Raw genomic sequence first — 19,711 nt, 5'->3', positions numbered from 1 at the left:
CAACCAACCACCCACCACCCTCATTATACAGTGCTTTTACAGTGACGGTATCAACTGGTTAGTTAAAACACTCCTTGCTTTTCATCATTACTTTAGGAGTAATAGTTCAGAGAGTGAGAGCAAACCCTGATATGTTCTGCAAACATTCACCAAATAACGATGATGAATCAAGTGTGAGAGAATTTGTTAAGGCCAACCCCCCCTCCCACTCACAAAATAGATCTCTAGAGAATGAGTCTCTCCCATCTACATTCTATCCCATCTACAGTATATTACTCTCGCCTCTAGCAATCGTTCATAATATTCACCAAAAAAGGATGTCCTGGTGACAGAAATGGAGTATATGGTCAGCTGTTGCTGAGACAACGCATCTCATCATATCTCATGATGAGAGAGAACAGGGGGGAGAGGGGCAAATGTCTAAGCATTCTCTGTTAGGCCGTTGGAAGAATCAGGTCGTAGGTTTTACAGTTGCACTGGTCTGATATGGCACACATGTGTAAAGATGATCTTCTGAACCATTGCGAAAGGTTAATGTGTTCCCCAGAGGAAAAGGTTCTAATAGAAATGCTGTGGGGTTGTTCTGAGGAACAGTTATCTGTGGCTCAGGCAGGCCCGAGTTAACACAGTGTGTTAGTGTAACCAGGGTTACAGTGTGTTAGTGTAACCACTGGTTACAGTGTGTTAGTGTAACCAGGGTTACAGTGTGTTAGTGTAACCAGGGTATGTTAGTTTATTTTCTTTACCAGGTGTGTTAGTGCCCTAGGGTAACCACACTTGAAGGCAATAAATACCATAGATTTACATTAACTTATAGCTACAGGCTCACCACACATACTACACAAAAATGTAAGACCCAACCTAAAAACCTGACGCCAGGTAGACATGGGCCATGCCATACATGCTCAAACATACTGACCTGACGCCAGGTAGACATGGGCCATGCCATACATGCTCAAACATACTGACAGCAAATGAATACACTGCCGGTCAACAGATCTTAGAACACCTTCATTTTGTTAGTTTTTATTGCAATGTAGCTAAAATGCAAAAATGTCATCAACAAATCACTCAATAAGTTGAATTGAGTCCATCTTAATGCAAGGATAATACTTTATATAATTTTGTAATTAATATATTTGTTTTTATAGGGTCTCCAGCCCTTACAAGCATCACTAACTGAGCAACCAGTTAAAAGAGAAAACCATTCCACAAATATCAAATCGATCAGTGTCACATTTCCCCGAAATAATGGTAAATAAGCCTTACATGCATGCAAAGTCGTTAATTAAATCCTCAAATTCTATTCCCTTGAGTAGTTCGGATTCAATGGCCATAAGGGAGAGTGCAGACAGCTGGTTCTGTCTCATAGGTGTCCTGAGTTCATTATTCACTCTTTTAAGTTGAGAGAAGGATCTCTCGCCCTCACAGTTGGTAACAGGCAGGGTTAAGAACAGCCTGAGTGCAACAAACACGCTTGGTAAAGTAGTCGCAGAATTTGCAGCATAGTCTTCGGTGAACAGTTTTTCCCGCACAAAATTCTAAACTGAAGAAGTTCATCTCCAAAGTCTTTGTCCAGGTCATCTGGATGTGTGGAGGAGAGCGCAGCACTGCATTCTGTCATTATTTAAGTATCTAAATAGAACAAGGGCAGCCTGCTTTCTTCAGAAAAGGTATTTCATTCTCTTTTGCAAAAGGAGAACAGTTTACAAGCATGACAGACAGAGTCTGTCAGTGAAATCCTTCTCAGAAAAGTGATGACAATAGGGAGACATGTCTTTTTATACACACAGATAACAAGCCCGCCCTTAGGTGAGGCCAACCAATCCCATTGGGCAGAGGTCATAGGTGAGAAAGAGGGAGGAAGGTGATGTGGGTAAAACTAGCCCTCCCTTCCTTACAATAAGACACAGGTAGGAATAGAGTACACCATGGTGAACAAAAGCTGAGCAACCCCCCTGTTGTGTTTCGCTATTGTCTTGAGTTGAGTAGTATCTAAAGATGTAGTATCTTTAGTTTATATCACGATTTTGCAATGTGTCACTTGTGGCTTTAAACCTACTCAGCACAGTAACCGCCCCCCGGTTACTGTGCTGAGTAGGTTTAAAGCCACAAGTGACACATTGCAAAATCGTGATATAAACTAAAGATACTGCACAGCAACTGCTGGAATGTCTGCATTTGTTTGTGGCAGGCATCAGGTGAACAGTGTAGGAATTACAACAGTTTCTACATGTATCCCCCCCCCTTTTTAAGGGACCAAAAGTAATTGGACAAACGTACAATCATTACTCAAACCATTGTCACTTTTAATACTTGGTTGCAAATCCTTGCAAATCGTCCCTGGTGATGCTCTGCCAGGCCTCTACTGCAACTGTCTTCAGTTCCTGCTTGTTCCTGGAGTCCCTTCAGTTTTGTCTTCAGGTGATTGACTTGGCCATTCCACTTCATTGCCTTAAAAAACTCTTTGGTTGCTTTCGCAGTATGCTTCGGGTCATTGTCCATCTGCACGGTGAAGCGCCGCCCAATGACTTCTGAAGCATTTGGCTGAATATGAGCAGATAACATTGCCCGAAACACTTCAGAATTCATCCTGCTGCTTTTGTCAGAAGTCACATCATCAATAAATACAAGGGAACCAGTTCCATTGGCAGCCATACATGCCCATGCCATAACACTACCACCACCATGCTTCACTGATGAGGTGGTATGCTTTGGATCATGAGCAGTTTCTTTCTTTCTCCACATTCTTCTCTTCCCACCATTCTGGTACAAGTTTATCTTTGTCTCATCTGTCCATAGGATGTTGTTCCAGAACTGCACAGAGGAGTGGAGAGTGTTCTTGATCTGGCCAACTGTTGTGAAGGGGTTTTTCTTCACTAGGGAAAGAATTGTTCTGTCATCCACCACAGTTGTTTTCCGTGGTATCCTGGGTCTTTTGGTGCTCACCAGTGCGTTCTTTCTTTTTAAGAATGTACCAAACAGTTAATTTGGCCACATCTACCGTATTTTCCGGACTATAAATCGCTCCGGAGTATAAGTCACATCAGTCAAAAATGCGTAATGAAGAGGAAAAAAACATATATAAGTCGCACTGGACTATAAGTCGCATATTTACAAATGTATTTCACAAAATCCACGACCAAGAACAGACATTTAATCTGGAAAGGCAAGTTATTAAACTACACAATAGCACACAGAACAACAGGCTGAATAGGTGTCCGGTATGTTAACGTAACACATTAACAGTTATTCAGCTACACAATAGCATAAAGAACATACCTGGGAGGCTGAATAGGCTAAATTAACATAACAAGCCAGCGAGTCCAACAAGCAAGTTACCGGTAAGCAAGTTCATGTTTCAGTTAATTTCTTCAGTGGTACAGGAGCAGCATATAGTTGTCACAATCCCAGAGCGGCCCAGAGCGCCCTCTCCCGGCTGTAGACGGTAATGTTTGCTCCTTGGTTCATGTCAGTCAGTATGACATTATATATATTTTGATATATAAGTCGCACCTGACTATAAGTCGCAGGACCAGCCAAACTATGAAAAAAAGTGTGACTTATAGTCCGGAAAATACGGTAATATTTTTGCCATCACTCTGATGGGTTTGTTTTGATTTTTCAGCCTAATGATGGTTTGCTTCACTGATAGTGACAGCTCTTTGGACCTCATATTGAGAGTTGACAGCAACAGATTCCAAATGCAAATAACACACTTGAAATGAACTCTAGACCTTTTATCTGCTCCTTGTAAATGAAATAATGAGGGAATAACACACACCTGGCCATGGAACAACTGAGCAACCAATTGTCCAATTATTTTGGTCCCTTAAAAAGGGGGAAGGCACGTATATAAATTGTTGTAATTCCTACACCGTTCACCTGATTTGGATGTAAATACCCTCAAATTAAAGCAGAAAATCTGCACTTAAAGCCTTTTTTAAAATCTTCATTGTTTCAATTCAAATCCATTGTGGTGGTGTACAGAGACAACATGATGAAAATCATCATCAATGATGAACAACGTCACGACCCCCGACCGGTACCCCGTTCCACACATCCAGGACTCTCCGCCCACCTGGCAGGACCACCATCTCTCCACCTGGCAGGACCACCATCTCTCCACCTGGCAGGACCACCATCTCTCCACCTGGCAGGACCACCATCTCTCCACCTGGCAGGGACCACCATCTCCTCCACCTGGCAGGGACCACCATCTTCACCTGGCAGGACCACCATCTTCTCCACCTGGCAGGACCACCATCTCTCCACCTGGCAGGGACCACCATCTCTCCACCTGGCAGGACCACCATCTCTCCACCTGGCAGGACCACCATCTCTTCACCTGGCAGGACCACCATCTCTCCACCTGGCAGGACCACCATCTTCTCCACCTGGCAGGACCACCATCTCTCCACCTGGCAGGACCACCATCTCTCCACCTGGCAGGACCACCATCTTCTCCACCTGGCAGGACCACCATCTCTCCACCTGGCAGGGACCACCATCTTCACCTGGCAGGACCACCATCTTCTCCACCTGGCAGGACCACCATCTCTCCACCTGGCAGGACCACCATCTTCTCCACCTGGCAGGACCACCATCTCTCCACCTGGCAGGACCACCATCTCTCCACCTGGCAGGACCACCATCTCTCCACCTAGCAGGACCACCATCTTCACCTGGCAGGACCACCATCTCTCCACCTGGCAGGACCACCATCTTCACCTGGCAGGGACCACCATCTCTCCACCTGGCAGGACCACCATCTTCACCTGGCAGGACCACCATCTCTCCACCTAGCAGGACCACCATCTTCACCTGGCAGGGACCACCATCTCTCCACCTGGCAGGACCACCATCTCTCCACCTGGCAGGACCACCATCTTCTCCACCTGGCAGGACCACCATCTCTCCACCTGGCAGGACCACCATCTCCACCTGGCAGGGACCACCATCTCTCCACCTGGCAGGACCACCATCTCTCCACCTGGCAGGACCACCATCTTCACCTGGCAGGGACCACCATCTCTCCACCTGGCAGGACCACCATCTTCACCTGGCAGGGACCACCATCTCTCCACCTGGCAGGGACCACCATCTCTCCACCTGGCAGGACCACCATCTCTCCACCTGGCAGGGACCACCATCTTCTCCACCTGGCAGGACCACCATCTCTCCACCTGGCAGGGACCACCATCTCTCCACCTGGCAGGACCACCATCTCTCCACCTGGCAGGGACCACCATCTCTCCACCTGGCAGGACCACCATCTCTCCACCTGGCAGGGACCACCATCTCTCCACCTGGCAGGACCACCATCTTCACCTGGCAGGGACCACCATCTCTCCACCTGGCAGGGACCACCATCTCTCCACCTGGCAGGGACCACCATCTCTCCACCTGGCAGGACCACCATCTTCTCCTGGCAGGGACCACCATCTTCACCTGGCAGGGACCACCATCTCTCCACCTGGCAGGGACCACCATCTCTCCACCTGGCAGGGACCACCATCTCTCCACCTGGCAGGACCACCATCTTCTCCACCTGGCAGGACCACCATCTTCTCCACCTGGCAGGACCACCATCTTCTCCACCTGGCAGGGACCACCATCTTCTCCTGGCAGGGACCACCATCTTCACCTGGCAGGGACCACCATCTCTCCACCTGGCAGGGACCACCATCTCTCCACCTGGCAGGGACCACCATCTTCTCCACCTGGCAGGGACCACCATCTCTCCACCTGGCAGGACCACCATCTCTCCACCTGGCAGGACCACCATCTTCTTCACCTGGCAGGACCACCATCTTCACCTGGCAGGGACCACCATCTCTCCACCTGGCAGGACCACCATCTTCTCCACCTGGCAGGACCACCATCTCTCCACCTGGCAGGGACCACCATCTTCACCTGGCAGGACCACCATCTTCTCCACCTGGCAGGGACCACCATCTTCTCCACCTGGCAGGACCACCATCTCTCCACCTGGCAGGACCACCATCTTCACCTGGCAGGACCACCATCTTCTCCACCTGGCAGGACCACCATCTCCTCCACCTGACAGGACCACCATCTCTCCACCTGGCAGGGACCACCATCTCTCCACCTGGCAGGACCACCATCTCTCCACCTGGCAGGACCACCATCTCTCCACCTGGCAGGACCACCATCTTCACCTGGCAGGACCACCATCTCCACCTGGCAGGGACCACCATCTCTCCACCTGGCAGGGACCACCATCTCCACCTGGCAGGGACCACCATCTCTCCACCTGGCAGGACCACCATCTCTCCACCTGGCAGGACCACCATCTCTCCACCTGGCAGGACCACCATCTCTCCACCTGGCAGGACCACCATCTTCACCTGGCAGGACCACCATCTCTCCACCTGGCAGGACCACCATCTTCTCCACCTGGCAGGACCACCATCTTCTCCACCTGGCAGGACCACCATCTTCACCTGGCAGGGACCACCATCTCTCCACCTGGCAGGGACCACCATCTCTCCACCTGGCAGGGACCACCATCTCTCCACCTGGCAGGACCACCATCTTCACCTGGCAGGACCACCATCTCTCCACCTGGCAGGGACCACCATCTCTCCACCTGGCAGGGACCACCATCTCTCCACCTGGCAGGACCACCATCTTCTCCTGGCAGGGACCACCATCTCTCCACCTGGCAGGACCACCATCTTCACCTGGCAGGACCACCATCTCTCCACCTGGCAGGACCACCATCTCTCCACCTGGCAGGACCACCATCTCTCCACCTGGCAGGACCACCATCTTCACCTGGCAGGACCACCATCTTCACCTGGCAGGACCACCATCTCTCCACCTGGCAGGACCACCATCTTCTCCACCTGGCAGGACCACCATCTCTCCACCTGGCAGGACCACCATCTCTCCACCTGGCAGGACCACCATCTCTCCACCTGGCAGGACCACCATCTCTCCACCTGGCAGGACCACCATCTTCACCTGGCAGGACCACCATCTCTCCACCTGGCAGGACCACCTTCTTCACCTGGCAGGACCACCATCTCTCCACCTGGCAGGACCACCATCTCTCCACCTGACAGGACCACCTTCTTCACCTGGCAGGACCACCTTCTTCACCTGGCAGGACCACCATCTTCTCCACCTGGCAGGACCACCTTCTTCACCTGGCAGGACCACCTTCTTCACCTGGCAGGGACCACCATCTCCACCTGGCAGGGACCACCATCTCTCCACCTGGCAGGGACCACCATCTTCACCTGGCAGGACCACCATCTCTCCACCTGGCAGGACCACCATCTTCTCCACCTGGCAGGACCACCATCTCTCCACCTGGCAGGACCACCATCTTCTCCACCTGGCAGGACCACCATCTTCTCCACCTGGCAGGACCACCATCTTCTCCACCTGGCAGGACCACCATCTTCTCCACCTGGCAGGACCACCATCTTCTCCACCTGGCAGGAACACCATCTTCACCTGGCAGGGACCACCATCTTCTCCACCTGGCAGGACCACCATCTTCTCCACCTGGCAGGGACCACCATCTCTCCACCTGGCAGGACCACCATCTTCACCTGGCAGGGACCACCATCTTCTCCTGGCAGGGACCACCATCTTCACCTGGCAGGGACCACCATCTCTCCACCTGGCAGGGACCACCATCTCTCCACCTGGCAGGGACCACCATCTCTCCACCTGGCAGGGACCACCATCTTCACCTGGCAGGGACCACCATCTTCACCTGGCAGGACCACCATCTTCACCTGGCAGGGACCACCATCTTCACCTGGCAGGGACCACCATCTTCTCCAAGGTGGACTTGGTGCGCGGTTACCACCAGGTACCGGTCCACCCACGGGACGTGCCGAAGACAGCGGTCATCACGCCGTTTGGACTCTTTGAGTTCCTGCAGATGCCTTTCGGCCTCAAGGGGGCGGCACAGACATTCCAGCGGCTTATGGACTGTGTTCTGCGAGAAATGCCGTTCTTGTTTGTTTACTTACACCTCCAGCAGCTGTTTGAGCGGCTCAGCGTGCACGGACTCAGTGTTAACCCGGCCAAGTGCCAGTTCGGTGTACCGTCCATCGACTTCCTCGGACACCGAGGCCGCTAAGCCGTGGTCTGGCCGCCAACAGTGTCAGCTCTCTGCCATCTCAGAGTTCACTAGGGACATACAGCACATAGCTGGCAAGCAGAACTTTGTCGCCGACTGCCTCTCCCGACTAGTGGTGGTGGCTGCCAATTTGGGCCTCGACTACGCAATCATGGCTGCCGACCAGGCCGCTGACATGGACGTGCAGGCCTACCGGGCAACCGCCACTGGGTTTCTCCCGGTCGCCGCGGCTTCCTGGTCTGCTGCATCACAGCGGTCTGCGCTCCAGGACAGTGCTGGGGACTTTGCTCCTGTCCCCACTTCTAACCACTGCCTCCCTCCGTCCTACATCCCAAAGGATCTTCAGTCAGCTACGTACATCTTCATCCACCACGATGGCCACCGTACTCCCTTGCAACCTCCCTACGACGGCACCTTCCATGTACTGGAGGCGGGCCGGACAACTTTTTGGTGGACAAGGGGGGTAAGCCTGAGCGGGTCTCAGTAGACCGTCTCAAACCTGCTCATCGACGGAGAGAGCGTGGAGATGGTCTCAAACCTCCGTTTCCTGGGACACATCATGCGGGATGACCTGGCCTGGAAGGACAACACTAAAGGCACCATCAAGAGGGCACAACAGCGGCTATACACCCTGAGATGCCTCAAGAAACAACACAGCAAGCAGGAGATGCTGGTGGCCTTCTACCACGGCGCAGTGGAGAGCATCCTCACCTTCGGCATCTCCAACTGGTACCACAGCTGCACGGCAGCGGAGAGAAGCGATCTACAGAGAGTCGTGAGAACAGCACAGGGGATCACCGGCGCCACCCTCCCCTCTCTGGAGGAGCTGTACAAAACACGCTGTCTCAGGAGGGCCTCCAAGATCTCCAAGGACCCGACCCACCCTGGGCACGAACACTTTGTCAAGCTGCCCTCGAACAGGAGGTACAGGACCCCGGCCGCTAAGACAAACAGACTGAAGGACAGCTTCTACCACAGGGCCGTCAAGGCCCTGAACACAGAAAAGGCCTAAGTTCTGGGCCCAGGACAAGTCCGGACGGATTGTATGGCAGCTAGTGCTGAGGCACAAACATGTACATTTTCAAGCCTGCAAACTGTGACACTTTAAAAAAATGTGAAAAAATACTTTCTTGTGAAATATGACAACCCTAGTTGACTATCTGTGCAGTATAGTACAGTGGATTGTGTACATAGCCTCTATTGATGTAAACCAGCTCCTTACCTTCTTGTGATTTTATGCATCTATGCTTTTTCCAAAATGTGTTTCTTTTTCCTTTCTTAAACACCAGGGGAGCCTCCCCTCCTAAATTTCGTTGTTTGGTACCTGTACTATAGCAATGACAAATAAAATAAAGTCTAAAGTCTAAAGTCTAAAGTCTAAAGTCTAAATTTGGACCTGGACAGACCGGTTGAGCTGGCCCTGCCCCTGCGGCGTGGTCGCCCCCCTGCCAGGCCCCGGCCCCCTGACCCACCTGTGCACGCCCCAAGCCCTGCCCTAGCCCCTTCCCCCGTCCCTGCTCCTTCACAGTCAGACTCAACAACCTGTCTACCGTCTCCTCGTTTCTACTCACTCCCACAGTATCATAGTTTCTACTCACTCCCACAGTATCATACTGAGGGGGGGGGGGGGGGTGAGAGGTACTGAGGGGGGGGGGGGGGGGGGGGGGGGTGAGAGGTACTGTTTCTACTCACTCCCACAGTATCAGAGAAAATCATGGACGCTTGCGATTCATTCACAACTTCAGTTTCACGCTATCAATCAATTAACACTAGGGGCGCGCCGTTTTTTTACCTACTAAAGCGCGACGAGGTGTGGAATCACACGACCACTCTTCACAATGGGGGAGTGTGTACTGACCTACAAAAACCGCTGGATGGCGATGTCACCCAAGAAGAGAAAAAAATGCAGTTCCAGAGAAGTGGGGACAGACAGAGCATATATAATAACGTATGCATGTATGTAATGTAAGTGGAGAGGAGATTGATCTAGGAGATTGATCGAGACTGCGGGAGTTTTCATTACTAACGAATGAAAGTTGATTATCATTATTTAAAAATAACTGTAATATATATTGCAATGTTGTCCCTTTCACACATAGTTCCAAGTAATTTCCTTGGAATCCCAAGCTGTGTTGACCAGGTATCTGTAATGTTCACATTTATATATAACAGTAATAAATATAGCAATAAATGACAGCGCTGTAAATAGTGTTATTCTTGCACAATTGCACCCACAACGTGCTATTGCCGTCCGGAGTTGATCAGCTCCAGATTGAACCAAGGCTCTTCGCTACAGAAACATTTTCACACAATGACAAACATGTGATGCGTTTTATATTATATTCTTTGAACAACAGAACGGGACAGGCGCCAGAAACTGCCATAATATACCATACATATATCTGCCATATATCGTAGTACCTCCGTTTTATATTGAGAAATATTATGATAAATACATATAGGGCGGAGCTATGATATGTGGTCTGTGGCTAGATATTTTCATGTAGCACTGTGACTGTGCCTATCTGTGGATTATTATTTATAAATAGTGGTCTATATTTATATAGTGGTCTAAATTTGTTTTATGCAACAAGGAGGAGAAAATGGTTACAGAAACACACCGTTGAAACGTGGTGGAGCGGGGGAAACCCGATGTCTTTGTTCATTGATCGGAAACGATCGAGAGCCATCAACACTCCCCCCATCAAGCGCATGTCTTATTGAGTCAACACGAGTTGACTCGCTGGAACGAGACAGACTGATACACACCACACCTCTGCCATATCATACATCGGTCCCACATGTATTTATTTACCATCATATTTTTCAATATAAAACGGTATGATATGGCAGATATATATGGTAGCCTACATTGCAGTCGTCCCGCAGTTCTAGTAGATCGCCGACATCATGTTATTTGATGTACACATTTCACGGCAAGATAATTCCGATTTGTGGCAAACACCTAACAATTGTTCGTTCACTAAACATTATAACATGAACACAGTTATAGCACCAGTTCCTAGCACCTAGTTTCCTAGCACCAGGGGAGCCCCCCCTCCCAAATTTCGTTGTTTGGTACCTGTACTATATCAATGACAAATAAAGACCATTCATTCATTCATTCAAACAATGACAGTTACAGTCTCGCTCAAACTGTAGCGAGATTAGGAGACTACTAATTGAGAAAAAGAAAAGAAAATACATGAAAGAAAGGAGAGAAAGAGTACAGAATGATAAATCATTCAGAATGTTATTGGTTTTAATATTTCACAATCTGCCAGAATAAGCACGCTCCCTCGCACGCCCAGCACATCATTTTTGATGCCGCTAATGTGTGTAATGAAAAGTGTGACAATGTTGAAAGACATGATGTCATAATCAAAATATAAAACCTGGTTGGATAAAATAAGATTCTGTTGTGATTGTGTTGACATTGTTGTGATGTCAAAAGAGATCTTGGTTATGTAATGTGTAAAGTGGAGAGGAGATTGATCGGAACTGCGGGAGTTTTCATTACTAACGAATGATGGTTGATTATTATTATACAAAAATAATAGTAATAAATATTGCAATATTGTGTTATCATAGTTATGAGCTTCACAGTGATAACGTCTGTTTATTTGTCGTGAACTTCACGCCGGCCGTGCCCGTAACATCAGCAGACAATCGACTGCTGTAAGCGTTGAAACCTGCTTGGCAGCTTTGAAACCCGCTTGGCAGCTTTGAAACCCGCTTGGCTCGCTCATGAATTGGCAGCTATTGTTTGCTAATGGGAAACGATCAATAAGATTACCCTCCCCCGTGTATCAACCATCAAGTGATTGTAACTCACTTTAGAAACTAGTTCTTAGCCTACACGTTTCTTTGTCAAATACATGCTCTGCATGTTTCTCTAAAATGCATAAAGTTCCTATAAGCAGAGAAGTGGGGAAATTATTAGAGCAATCTGATATGAAGCTTGAGTCAGCTGAGAACGAACTATGGAACAGATTAAATGCTATATATGGAGAGGAGATTGATTGAGACTGCGGGAGCTTTACTAATGAATGAAAGTTGATTATCATTATTAAAAAAGAATAGTAATAAATATTGCAATATTGTGTTATCATAGTTATGAGCTTCACAAAGTCTGTTTAGTTGTCGTGAACTTCACGCCGGCCCTAACATCAGCAGACACATGAACACAGTGAGGATTCAAACAAACAAAATAATTAATACACATCATTTCATTTATAATGTGCAGTAAACAAACAAAATAATGTATACTCTCTGCAATTGGCTACTATACAATGGTGCCAAAATCAACTATCCAAATATGAATCTGCGTATATCTATGTACAACCTTGTTGTAGCCTATTATTATCATGGTCGACATGAGAATTGTTGGCTACTTCATATCACAACTGAACATTCATATATATAGCCTATTGCATTATTTAAAAATTGACAGCGCTGTACATAGTGTCATTCAATGCACAAGCACGTCATTTCAAACGATTTTGGTCGACAGCGAAATACATTATCAATATCTTATTATCAATTGTCAATATACTCTCTCCCTTCTTCTCCTTACTTTCCTGTAAGTACAACCTTTCTGGTGGGGGATGGTTTGAAGGGCTTGTTGGAGGCATCCTTTGTGTGGTGATCGGAAACTATCAGAAAGAGATCATTGAGAATAAGATGACCCTCCCCCATGCATCAACCATCAATTGTCAGGATTCATCTGTGATAAACAATTGCCTACTATTACTACTACTAGCTTCTTAGCTTCAGCATAGCCTCTGTCTGGTTGCATATGCATGCAGCTACGCACCAAGTCTCGTGACTGTCCAGTGGTGCACTGTTCCAGGAAATAAAGCCTGTCTGGATTGCTACTTGTCTTGTCCTCAATACAATGTTCAAAAGCACGCATAAAGGGTAGGAAATTCATTGGGTCTCCATCAAATGTATTCATTTCCCTCACAGGAAGTAAAGCAAGTTTCTGCTGAGTAAGAAGGATATCAGCGATGTCATGTTTTTGCTCTACATTGGACATGGTGTCTTGATTGATAAGATTATCCATTGTTGACTGATTATTCATTGTTGACATTTGATCATGTTCTCTTTTACTGTGCAATGTGTTAGTAGGCTTTGGATGCTGCCTTTGAATAACAACCTTTTGAAGTGGGGTTTTAGGCACTGTTCCTATATTAGCATATTCAACCGGTGATTGTTCAAGATTCATAGACAGATTGTCCCTTTTGCATATCATCATAATAGGCATTCGTGTCATCATGTTCTTTACACATTACATAACCAAGATTTATTTTGCAATCACAACAATGTCAACACAATCACAACAGAATCTTATTTAATCCAATCAGGTTGTATATATAATCTATATATATAATCTATATATTGGTTTCAATATACCTCCATAGCAGTCTACAGTCTAATTTAGCTATATCTATAATTACATTATGAGAACATCAGTATTTTTACGCCTTTGGTTGTATTGTCTGAACGAACATTGATTGGGAGACATACTGTACAGTTTATCATTTTCATAACTGTCTGCACATATACATATCTTATTTTGATTGTTATTGTAGCCTATATATAAACACAAATATCAGTCTTATGCACTGTGTCTCATTCAGCACTGAAGCCTGAATTTGAGCACAGTGTGTGCCCCCTTGCTACCTCTGCTGATATAAAAGAGAATTGCAGGCTTGGAGAAAAAGATGGCAGCCACAAATACACAGACACACACAGAAATACTGCTAAAACGCTTTATACTAACTCGATTTTGAAAATGTAAAAATGCTGGGTGGTAGAACGCACATATCTAGGAAAAGTCATGAAAGGAGGGTCCTGAAATGTGATCGAGTGCAAAGGTAGAATTTTTTTTGTACTCACTGGTGCTGTTTAACACCTCACGGCTGTTCTAGTGTTAAACACCTTTTTTCCCCCTTTTTTTTTTAAATGCTTCATGACCAGGCCAGTTCATGACAGAATAGCGGTGTTCTGTAGGCTAGCAAACCATGCTCCTACCCTGCCGGTCTGCACTGATATTAGAGGATAACCAGTGCAACAACTTCGCGGCTTGACTTGAGTAAAATTTCGGGTGTCATATTCCATCAAAGGGGGGATATGCGACATGGAAATATATAAAAATGCGGGACTCATGCACAAATCAGCTAGACACATCGGCATAATACCGTTTTTTTTGTTATGCTTGTTATAAAGAAGAAGTCTATAATATATTGAAATTACATTAAACTGAGATAATACGATGGTTATCATCATTTTTAAAATCTTTTTTAATGAAGGAAATAATGACATTTGCGGCTTGTATCTTGCAGATGATTTGAAAGGCATTCTGGGATTTTGCATAACACTCCGTTTGTAACTTGTTTGGAGTGTGCATCTGAAAAAACTCAGTTTGGAGGGCCCTACCACTTGGCCCTACCCCTACATGCAAACAAGAATTGGGACATCCCTACTCTACATGTGAATGTGCAAAATGGAGGGGTAGGGCTAAAATGGAGGGCTATGGGGTGAATTGGGATTGGGCCTAAAGCCTGACACACCAGCTACCTCTATCTCAGCAGTGCGTGTGCGTTTCATTTCGGCATACAAGATGCTACATTATCCGAAAGTAAGAGTGCAGCGGTAAAAAAGCAACAGTCAGATTCAGATTCAGATTCAGATAACGTTTATTGCCATTATGCTTGACACATATAGGAATTTGTTTTGGCATTACAGTAGGTGCATTTATGCTTTTTTCACATGTATACACGAACAAAAACAAATACAAATACAAATGCAAAAACAGGACAACACAGGACAGACATTGGATAGTTAGATTAGACATAGTTAGTTTAAATTAGAAGTTCTCAGCTATTCATAACTGGTTGAATGACTGAGATAGCCCTTTATTTTAAAAAGTTATGAGCATTTTAATGTATCATGTCAAAAAAAGTGAAAGGGGAGAAATGGCTCCGGGTCGGGGGAGGAGCCTATGCAGATCGGCCGGTCTCGTTTGTCTGCTTGTGATGCGGTGTTAGTCTTCTCGCCTCGTCGGTATGCGAGGGACAGATCCATTTGTGTGTCTTCTAGTTAAGATGTTATTACTTTATGCTTATTGTGAGCATCAGTAAACTGGCAATAACACAGGTGGAAGTATCGTCTCTCCTTTCGCTCATGTGTGCGTGTGTTGCTTAACTGAGAATGAGACACGTTCAACGTGACGTTGTTTTGCTAGCAAACTACCCACCACAAAAACATAAAAATAAGTACTTTCTCTTTTGTTTTCTTAAAATGTTTATTCACCATAATGTAGTATGGAGTTCAAAGTACTAGAATACCACATAATATCAAAATCGCCAAAATCGCGATTTCCATCTATTTTTGCTCTTTGCCACAAACGAACGCCAGCGACATCCGACGGGTTTTCACAGGCCACCACACATATATATAAAGTGCAGTGCAGAGTTTATCAGAGGTCCAGTGCATATTCAGTCCTGGGCAGACTTGGGGGCGGGGGGGAGGGGGAAGCCAGAGTCATTTAGCAGCCTGGCGGCTGAGGGGAAAAAACTGAGCCTGTGGAGGGCCTTTACTGTTTTGGGCAGCCGCAACCTTCTCCCAGAGGGAAGCAGGGTGAGGAGGCCGTGGCCGGGGTGGGAGGGGTCGGCCATGATCTTCCTTGCCCTCCTCAGAGCCCTGGTGTCGTGCAGGGAGTTGAGGGAGGGCAAGGGCCAGCCGATCACCCTCTCCGCTGCACGTATAACCCTCTGCAACTTGGCCTTGTCCTTGGCTGTTGCAGCAGGGAACCAGGTGATGATGGAGTGGGTGAGGATGGACTCTATGATGGCCGTGTAGAACTGGACCATCATGGACCTCGGCAGCCTGAATTTCCTCAGCTGCCGGAGGAAGAACATCCTCTTCTGGGCCTTCTTAGTGAGGGCCTCTGTGTTCCGCTCCCACTTTAGGTCCCGAGAGATGGTCATGCCTAGAAAGCGGCATGACTCCACGGAGGCCACCGGGGTACCTCACAGCGTGATGGGAGGGGGCAGGGCTGCTTTCCTGCGGAAGTCCACCACCATCTCCACTGTTTTTAGAGCATTGAGCTCCAGGTTGTTAAAACTGCACCAGCTCCGCAGCCCCTCGATCTCACCCCTGTAGGCAGATTCGTCACCCCTGGAGATGAGGCCCACCAGGGTGGTGTCGTCTGCAAACTTCAGGAGCTTGACCGAGGGGTGGCGGGAGACACAGTTGTTGGTGTACAGGGAGAACAGTGCTGAGAGGGACGAAGCAGGCTACAGGTCACGTTGAGGCAATACAAAAAATGTATGTCAGGGGGACAAAAGTGAGGAGTGAGAGAGAGGACACTCAGCCAGCTGGGTGCTACCGATTTGAGGAAACCCCTGTGGAAAGACTGCCCTGCCCGTGAGGCTAAGTGTAGGAGATGCCACAAAACTTATGAACAATGCAGCCCCGAGTGACATGGGCCCCTCTGCCAAGAGGAAGTGCGTGCGGCCTGCAGTGGAGGTACTTGAGGACGAGGACAAGGACGACAATTACCACGAAGACGAGGACGAAGACCAAACAGCACCACAAGCCAAGAGGAAGTCAGCAGCCAGACCAACCACTTGGAAGAAGGTTGACCTGAACAACCAGCCCTGCCTGAGTGAACTCAACCCATATTCTTTCTGCTGCGGCCCACAATATTGCCCCACCACACACTCCTTCTTCCCCATCCAGCGTCACCGGCTTCTCCTTTCAACCAGTTTTGGTCTCAGAAGTTCTAGATGAGCTCACTAAGCTGGATCCAAACAAGTCTGCTGGCTATGACAGGCTTGATCCTATGTTTCTAAAATCAGCCGCTCGTATTATTGCTGCCCCCATCACAAGCTTGTCTGTCTCTTCAACTGTCTGTCTTCCCTCCTGACTGGAAATCTTCCCCCTCTTCAAAGGTGGCTCCAGCTCTGACCCAAACTGCTACAGATCCATTTCCATCTTGCCTTGCCTGGCCAAAGTCCTGGAGAGGCTGGTTCATAAACAGCTAAGTCACTTCATTGACTCGAACCACAGCCTGTCCGATCTGTAGTCTGGGTTCTGGCTTGTATTACAGCCACCCTGAAGGTCCTTGATGACACCATCACTGCTTTAGACAGTAAGCAGGTCTGTTTAGCTGCCTTTATTGACTTAGCCAAGGCTTTTGACTCAGTCGATCACAACATCCTCTTGCATAGGCTCTCCAGCATCGGCCTGTCCTCTACTTGTTGCAATTGGTTTGCCAACTGCCTTACTAACCGTGTTCAGCAGGTGAAGACTGAAAACATTGTGTCGGAACCACGTACCATCTCTAAAGGGTTAGGGTTAGAACCACTTACCATTTCTAAAGGGTTAGGGTTAGAACCACTTACCATCTCTAAAGGGGTGCCTCAAGGCTCCATCTTGGGCCCAACCTTGTTCTCCATCTACATCAATGATGTAGCCAAGGCTGCTGGCAGTTCCCGGATACATCTGTATGCGACGACACCATCTTATACTCAGCTGGCCTTTCTCTCCACTCTGCGGCATCCATTCTCCAACTCAGTCTCACCTCTATCGAGCAGTCTTTCAATAACCTCCGTTTTCTCTTTAACTCCAAAAAGACCAAATGTATTCTGTTCAACTGGGGAAACAACGTCCCCAGCCCCCCCAAGATCTCCTGCACCGACGGCTCTGAATTGGAGTTTGTCATGTACTATAAATACCTAGGCCTCTCATCTCTTTCTTTCACGACTCACATTAATAACCTTCAGGCCAAAGTCAAAGCTAGATTGGGCTTCCTGTTTCGCAACAAGGCATCCTTCACTCATTCCGCCAAACACACCTTCGTGAAGATGACCATACTTCCTATGCTGGACTACGGTGACACAATCTATAAAATGTCATCAAAGTGTGCCCTCAGGAAAATTGACACACTTCACCACTCAGCCATTCGCTTTGCCACTGGTGCACTCTTCAATACTCACCACTGGTGCACCCTTCACTACTCACCACTGGTGCACCTTTCACTACTCACCACTGGTGCACCCTTCACTACTCACCACTGCAATCTCTATAAACTGGTGGACTGGCCCTGCCTCCATACCAGGCGGCTTATTGACTGGCTTCAATTAATCTATAAAACAATCCTGGGAAAAACACCTCTCTACCTCTCATCTCTCCTGCACTTCTCTCACAATAGCTACCACTCAAGGTCGAGGCTCACCATCCAGGCTCACCATCCCAAAAGCTTGCACTGTTTTCGGACACAACTTTTTCAGTTTTGTTACAGCAAACGATTGGACCACCTTACAGAACACACTCAAACTCACAGCACTCACATCACTTACCATTTTCAAAAATAAACTTCAACAGGTCATAGGTTACTGTTATTCCTGCTGATTGCCCCCGCCCCCCCCACACACATACACACACACACACACACACACACACACACACAGACACACACACACGCATACACAGACACCCCCCCCCCCTCCCCCTCTCTTTTCACACATAGGTTAGTTGACTTTGTTTTTATTTATTTTATATTCACTGTCTTTGCCATTCTCGTGTATTGTATGTATTGTTTTGTGTGGGCCCAGTGTATTTTCTGTTTACATGTTTGTTTTTATTCTTGCCGGGGCCTCTTGGCCAGATCATCATTGTAAATGAGAATTTGTTCTCAATTGATTTTATCTGGTTAAATAAAGGTCAAATAAAAAATCTATTAAAAAACATCAAGAGCAAACTGGACAAATGACAGACTACCTGGCGAGTTCGTCTGGAATGCGAGTCCGTTTCCCAACTTTTGTATTGAGAACCGATGTCTAATAATGCTTGACGGCTGTAAGTCATGTTTGCAAGTTTTTCAAGTAGGTAAAAATCACTAATTTGCCATTCTAGTCAGACACCAGGCAACTGCGACCGTTCGCGCTGCCTCTCATTCACTGGGTTTCCAAATATTTCAATGAGTGCCCTATAAAGGGTTGAAACTCTTAAAAATAATTCTATGTTATGAGACATATCATGGAAACTCAATTACAGTAATTACAGTAAATAATATATATATATATAAAATATGACAATATTTGAAAGGTCCCATATTATGAAAAACTCACTTCAGTGTTTGTGATGTACATTTGGGTCTCAGATGACCCTACTAACACGGAAATTGTGAAATAATAATTTGGTACATACTGTAAAAGGTACGTAATTTTTTCCGCCTGACCCATTTCGAAGGTAAAAGAAGAGCTAAGCATGGAAACTGCTCAGTCCCCAGCCTCAGAGGATAGAACTGCATGGATAACGTTTATTTTTGATGGCAACGTCCCAGCTACAGTTATCAAAAAACGTGTGTGCTAACCATTTTGTGTCTGTCTGCTTTACCCATGCAACTTTTCCACCATGCAACTTTTCTTGAAACAGGAATCAATACCAACTGTCCATGACAAAACTGCAGACGAGGTAATTGTTAGTATTTAAAATTATTTCTTGTGCAGTGTTTCTTTTGCTGTTTAGCTAGCACTCACAGCTGAGGTAGTGACAGAGTCTGGTGTTTTGGTC

General features: G+C 47.2%; 1 protein-coding gene across 1 annotated transcript in view; it reads left to right on the top strand.

The window, feature by feature from the left end:
- ptprn2 (protein tyrosine phosphatase receptor type N2) overlaps positions 1-19,711 on the top strand; it is a gene marked incomplete at both ends in the record, with an annotated part of 271,437 nt that overhangs the window by 46,576 nt on the left and 205,150 nt on the right. The gene's annotated exons all lie outside the window — the stretch shown is intronic.

Source organism: Nansenia antarctica (genome assembly GCF_963989245.1).
Source record: "Nansenia antarctica genome assembly, chromosome: 19".
Lineage (NCBI taxonomy): Eukaryota > Metazoa > Chordata > Actinopteri > Argentiniformes > Microstomatidae > Nansenia > Nansenia antarctica.
The sequence above is the reverse complement of the archived record's forward strand: the minus strand, read 5'-3'. Positions and strand labels throughout refer to the sequence as shown.